We start from the raw sequence: 7,021 nt of genomic DNA on the forward strand, positions 1-7,021 counted from the left end.
AGGGTAACGTTTGTGCAGAAACACCGTTAGCTCTTGATAGTAGCAAGAGGGAGAGGGTTGTGAACCTCCCACCAGGTTTAATCTAAAATCTCTTCAGCGGGAGAGATGGTGGCTGTGGCTGCTTCCTTGTGCCTGGCTTCCAGGGGTGAGCTCTGTTAGAGTGACTGCACAGGGGAGGTGCTGCAGTTCACTCAGATTTGTTCTTTTCCCTTCTCACCTTGTCTTGTTGATAGCGTTGTTGACCACTTCTGCAGACTTACTGCAGAATTCCCCACCAGCTTGTTGCCAGCTGCTCTGTGCTCACCTGGCTGCTTGCTGCGGTCCTCAGCACAAAATACAAAGGCCTGTGGGTTCGGACCGGGCCGTGTGGGCTGAAGGCCTCACTATGGGCTGAAGGCAGCCAGGCCTGGGCGCGACCCCGTAGGATGCCCTGCTTGGACAAATCCCTGCTGGCGAGTTCACCCCATGGAAAGCAGGATGACTGCAGAGGTTGAGGTTGAAACCAGTGCTGCAGCAGTGCCCTGTGCAGTTGTACAGCCCGGTGCCTCCTGTCCGCGCTGATGGAAGGTGGAAAGCACAGGCCTCTGAGGCTCTGTGCAGCTTTCTCAGTTCTTTCCCTTTTCCCCAGGGAAATACTGACATTCTGGGAGTGCTGAAGCCAAACTGCTGAGCATAAACCAAGTAGGTGGGTGCAGAGGCACGAGGCCATCCTGCTCGTTTTGGGGAGTTAATGAACCCGGCTGGGTCAACACTGCTGTCTGGTGATGACTTCCTTCCCTGGTTGGTTCAATCAAAGTCTAAGAAGCCAAAATCAGTGCCTTGACAGCAGGTACAGCACTGCGTCCTGTGCTGATGGAATTCAACCACAACTCCCTTAAAAGTGCCTTGAGGTAAGTACTGGTGTTTGTTGTTTGCTTTGTTTGCTTGTTGTTGGTTCTCCGAGGTGCTGGCTGCAGGTCTCTGCGTCGGTGTGGGGATGGCTGTGGTGCTGCAGTGCCTGTCCCAGACGGCAGGCTGCTGTGGGACCAGTTCTGCTTATTCTGGACATCTTTTGTCTGTCTGTTTGGTAAATAACAAAGTGGCATAAAATGCAAGCTTTACTGTCCTGAGCTGTCAGCATGCGGCCTCTGTTTGCACCTTTCCAGGTTTGTGATTTTAGGAGAAAGAAATGGATTTTTGTCTTTCTCTTTGCTGGTTCTACATTACATAGTGACACATTACAAAACACATGCAGATCTTGCTTTCCTTATGAGCTAAGCTCAGGATTGTGCAACATTTCCATGAATTTCCTGATGCTGCATTTAAACAGAAGAGAGCAAAGAGCCCGGGTGAAGAAACGTGAGCCGAGTGCTGTGCGGCTGCGCAAGCTGGGTTTGGGAGCAGTGCTGCATGCCGACTGCTAGCATGGCACAGCGGGAGAAAGCAGTCCCTGTGTCAGCACACTGCAGACTCTGAGGTGTTCTGCTGCTTACGTGGAAGGTTTTCAGACAATGTGTGCAGCACAAGAACTTTCCTCTCGGCTTTGTTTGCCCATGTCACCCAGGCAGGGAGCTCAGCGAGGCGTTTTCTGGCACTGCTCAGTTTTCCTTGAGAGCTCTCCTGTCACTTCTCGGCCCCCTCAAGTCCTGCTGGAAAAACTATGGAATAATCCAGACTTGGGCAGGCTTTAATCTTGCTCAGCTTTGCCTTAAGCAAGGGTGACATTTTGAGGGCATGCAGTATTTTTCTGATGCGACTGCATTTGTGATTGTTTTTTATGCAGCATGTGCTATGGGGGAAAGCTCATCACTTTTAGCTGAAAGAAATACTGTATTACCTCAGGAACACCTTTTGTGATCTGCTGCTGAATCACCTGCACAGCACAAACATTGAGGAGGGAAGGATTTGGGGGATTTGACTGGTTGGCCTAAAAGCTTTCCATGCCAAACTGATTGTGTTTGTTCCTTACAACCTACGTTCTAGGGGACATCAAGTGCAGCCACCTCTAGAGCCTGAAGCAACCAGCTTTGTTACTCTCTTCTAATCATTCCTGTCCTGAAGCATTAGCTTTGTGATGAGTTTCTTCCCACAGCAGTCAGCCCAGGTGGGATAAGTGGGGTCAGCTGCAGGGTCTGCCAACACAGGCTGCGGGCCGTTCTCTGCCTGGAGCAGCTGGGAGAAGCTCAGCTCTGTGTGTGTGCGTGGAAGTTATGAAACTTTTTGGTACCAAAGTATAGTCCGCATGTTCACCTCTTCTGATCCTCTTTCAGTGTGTCCTCCCTGCTGGCAGTGGGAGGGCTTTCTGTGTGGGAATGATTGTGGAGCAGATCCTGCCCTCTGCAGCAAAAGGAGGCTGCACGTTCTGCTCCTGTGCACACGGTTCTTCCATTGCCCAGTTTTGTACAAAAGGAAACATGTAGCATTGGTTGGCGTGATGCTTACACATCCCCAGTGGAGACTTGATGCTGGTGCACAGCTGTTAGGAAATTCCAGCATAATAATAAACAACATCACGTGGTTTTAAACAGCATTTTCATTTTGCTTGGGTAAAAGCTTGTTGCTATGGAGCTGCAAGTATTGCAGTATCCCACAGTTTCAGAAAACCATGAAGGCAGGCTCCAGTCCATGCTTTCTGCCCTATGTACTGGGTGAAAACCAGTTTTTCTTTCTGTTGGTGTCTGAAGCTGTCTGAGAACCTTAAAAATGAAGAATGCACCTCAGTTCCTGCTGACTCAGCAGTACCAGAGGGGAGCTGACCTCAGGCCGCCAGCAGCCCCAAAACCTCCATGTATCTCAATCTCAGCAACTCCCTGTATGGCACACACTTTGTATTCCTACATGAGAAGCAGCCAGGTGCTGTTTTCTCCATTCCTGCTGCGCAGCAGACGTGCGGAGGGCTGCCTGAGCACGGAGCTGCAAGTTGGTGTGGGACTCCTTCCCACCTCTTGGCTCATGCTATCTGGCTCTTTCTTGTTTTTTGACTTTCAGTTTACCAATTTGAATTTCAAGTTGGTAAAATTTAGCTGTTATATATGCACCAGCGATGGTATATAACAATCTGACATCAAATTGAACTTCTTTAGAGGTAAACAAAGCGGTTTGGGAGAGAGAAGATGAAAAGCAAGATGGTTTGTGAGTGCATGAGAACACCCACGAGATGTGGGTGCTTTTTAGCAGCTTGAAAATAGGTACACATGGGTCTGTGGCACCTGCCCAGGGCAGTGCAGAGTTTGCCAGCAATTGCTCCTCCTTCCTTCTCCCTTTGGGGTTTGTGGATGCTGGGCTTTGGGCTGGAGGAAACAGGCTGCTGAGAGCTCTGGTTGGCTGACGTGCCTTCAACAGGTTGGTCAGCATTTTTGTTGTTGGCAAAGCAATGTACACTCAGGCTGTGCCCAAAGGCAAACCCACAGCTATGCTGTGAGCACCAGCACTGCTATGTAAATACACACCAATGGGCCGCAGCTGACATGGGCTGCCCAAGGGATGTCTCCTGCTTCCCTGCTACTGCTGTGTGCTGTTCTCCCTGTTTTCTGTGCCTTCTGAGGCAGCAGTTTGACCTGCCCCATTCTCTGCCTCCACCACTGGTCACGTCTTTACCTGACCGTGTGGCAGTCGCACTCACTGCCGGGCGGTGGCAGAGGAGGGGTGTTGGTGTGGCTGCTACCTCCACTGCGTCCCCAGCTGCTGCCCAAGTGCTCCCAGTGGTTTCCTTCAGCTTTCTTTCAGGATCCGAATCTTCACCTTCTGAAGGACAGCATAACAGCTTTAAAAACAAACAAGAATACAACAAAAAGGGCTTCAGGATATTGGTCTGACTGAGCACCGCACGCTGGTTCATCGTTGAGCAATGCAGCACTGTGGGCCCACTGGGTGGCTGTGGGGGGAGCAGTGAGCATGCCATCCCTAAGCCCTGTGCTGACCCTTGTGCTCAGATACCAACCTCCACTTGAGCGTGGGCACCCAATGTCTGTGTTCTTCAGCAGGACTCCCTCAGCACAGCAGCTCCAGGGCTGACCTTTTCCAGCCTCCTTGGGTGACAGCATTTGGTGCTGCTGGGCAGCCAGGTTTCGTAGCAAGGGGTGTTGTGCTGTGCCCCTTCTGCTGACAGTGCTGGGGATGTGTGTGTGCCACTGGATGTCACTGTCGCCTCGTGGTGCCTCGGGCACAGGCATGGCAGTGGGTGGCAGTGGGTGCCCGCGTTCAGCAGCAGCATCTCCATCGCTCTGGGCTATCCCAGAGGAGAAAGAGAGGTTTTTGTGTTGCCCGAATCATGTTGAATCAAACAAACTTCAGGGGCTTCAGGTGGTCTGAGAGAGTAAAGAAACAAGAATGGAGGGGGGGCTAATTTCTATGCTAATGAGCTTTTGGTGGTGTAGAAGAGGCGGCAGATTGCATGGGGATGCAGGGCTGCTCGGGTGCGTTCAGTAAGCCCAAAAACAGAATTGGGATCAGTGTGCAAACTGAAATGTGGCTTTTAAAGAAGGTCTGAAACCTGCATTGAGGACAGGGGAAGGCAGAGCTCTGGCTGTAGGATGATGGCAGGCAAGGCTGACAGAGGACCTTACTCTCCTTTAAGGAGAGCTAACCTTGATCACTTCCTAATTATGTATCGATTATGCTGTTATGCTCACTCATCTAAACAACGAGGTGTTTCCAATCCACATCTTCCCCAGTGCTGCTGCTGTGCTCCAACAGGGGACAGCTGCTCCCTGGTCGGAAGGCTTCTCCCACCTCCTTGCAGTCCATCAGCCCCTGCATATTGCTGTGCTCTGGAGGCAGCTGCATCCCCAGCACTGCACGGCCCTGCCTGTATCACAGGCTGCACCTACCTTCACTTTCCCCACTTTTTTCCTCCCCAAGCTGAAGATGTGCTATTCTGTGTTTTGATTTTTCATTCAGGTGGAGCAGTGGGGTAGGAGAGTTTGGAGTCGTTTGCTGCTCAACGCTCCTGCTTTTTTTTTTCTTTAATTTCCTTATTGTTGGGGTGTCTTTCTGGAGCCCTCTAAACAAGCAAACAGCCTGATTTCCCTCTGCTCTAACAGACAGATCTCCCCCTTACTGACGGCTGCATTGCTGCCAGCACTCAGACGGCCGCAGCTCTTTAATGTGAAGCACAGGATTACACCTACTGCAGTTTCCTAAATTGCTCGGAACACTTTCCCAGATGCCTCCAGTATTGCTGTTTTGTTTGTTTGTTTGTTTAAATACTAGGTCAGTTTTTAATATTTTTAAATAAACTTCTAAAAGTATTTCTTAGGGACCTTTGAACTTCCTGGTGCACTCAGCCTTTGCTCAGGAGCTGTGTTTGTGGGTGGCTGTGAGTCTGCTTTCATGGCTTAACCCTTTGGGATGGGGTTCTCAGTAATCCACTCATTACAGCTCCATTGTTGGAGGGCTCCTGTAGCTGATACTCAGGCACAGAAGTAGAGTTGACAAATGCTTGCTTTACCTGAACAAGTTGCTTCTTTCAGAGCTCAGCTCTCACTTAACCAGATATAACTAAGGATCAGAGTTGGTCTGTAAAGCATGACTGGGAGCATGGGATTTGTGAACTGCTCCTGAAATTGCAAACTGGTGGGGACAGCAGCTCAGTTTCCTGCCTCTGGCTTAGGAAGGCCACTGTCCTGCTTGCTTACCTGGAACTTCTGCATCTTGTTTCTCTTGATGTACTTATACAGCTTCTGCAGCTGCTTTTCATCCTTATCTGAGAAGAGGGAGGTGAACCTCCACAGCATCCTAGAGAAAAGACATGTGAGTTGCATACTTGAGCACAGATTGCATCCTCTTCCTCCTGCTGGTTCTGGCTTATGGAGGGGACGACTGGTGAATCCTTTGCATGGCACTTTTCTCCTCTTCCCTGAAGCTTATAAACTTACGAAGAATGACCCTTCCCAGAGCATGAGTGCTGTGACAGGTCAAAGCCTTACTTCTTCCAGTGCCGGACCTCTGAGGCTCTGCAGTGCTGCTGGAGGAACAAGTCGATGCGGTCCCCGATTATGGTCACGCTTTCTTTCATGTACTTCACTTTCTTTTTCCTGGAGAGGTGCTGGGGCAAGTGCAGCTTTCTGAGTGACCTCTTGAAGGGCCTCAAGTACTCCTTGCACTGCAAAGGAAGTGTTGGAATAGCTGTTTTCTGTTAGTAAGCTACTTAAGTAGTTGGCTGGGAAAGCATCAGAGGAGTGTTTCTGGGTGAGTACGTTCTGTGTGGGGATGGAGGGCTGAAGTGAGTCCCTGCCAAGTGTCTCCATCACCCTGAAGGAGCCTATCCCACACCTCCTGAACTTCAAGGTGCCACGGGCAAAGCATGTTGGGATGACACAGAAGGAGACTGAAGGATTTTCATGGCTGGGGCTTCCTTTTTGACATCATAAGGTGAAACGTATTAACTTCAGGGTATGAAACAGCTGTTGTTCCGCATGGCTGGGAAAAGGGAACTGCTTTTCACACACTGCTGTTTCCTGTGGCCGTGCCTGGGATGGTACAAACCTCAACTTGTGATGCAAGAGCAAGTACTGTGTCTGCATGCCCTCCCCCCTGTGTCCGCATGGCTTTCTACATGTTACACACACAGGGCCATGTGTGGGTAAGGGTGGGCCTGTCCATGTGTGGGCAGTGGTGTGGGATGAAATTTTGGGGCTGCAGGGTGGCTGACACCACGCCATCAAAGCTCCATGTGAAATGCTGAAGTAGCAATATGCATTTCCAAAAACTGAGCGGTGTGATTTTCGATGTGGATGGCCTGTTGTTTTCTTAACTGAAGTGTGATGCTGAGAAAACAACGATGAGGTTAACCAGTGTGGCTTTCCTCCATGTATGAAGGTTTAGTTTGCTGTCCTGCTGTCTGAATCCTCTGTCAAACCCCCGGGTTTTATTTTTCCTCTCTCCTTCTTGAAACGCCACAAATTAACTCTTTCCCCCACTACCAAATCCCGTTCAGTATCTCACAATTTTGAAGGTATCCTGGTTGAGGCCAACCGTGGAGCAGATGAGTGGGGCCCAATGCTGTGCACGACCCGCGCTGCCCGGTGCAGGGACTGCAGCC

The sequence above is a fragment of the Meleagris gallopavo genome, chromosome 21 (genome assembly GCF_905368555.1).
Source record: "Meleagris gallopavo chromosome 21, MGAL_WU_HG_1.1, whole genome shotgun sequence".
Classification (NCBI taxonomy): Eukaryota; Metazoa; Chordata; class Aves; order Galliformes; family Phasianidae; genus Meleagris; species Meleagris gallopavo.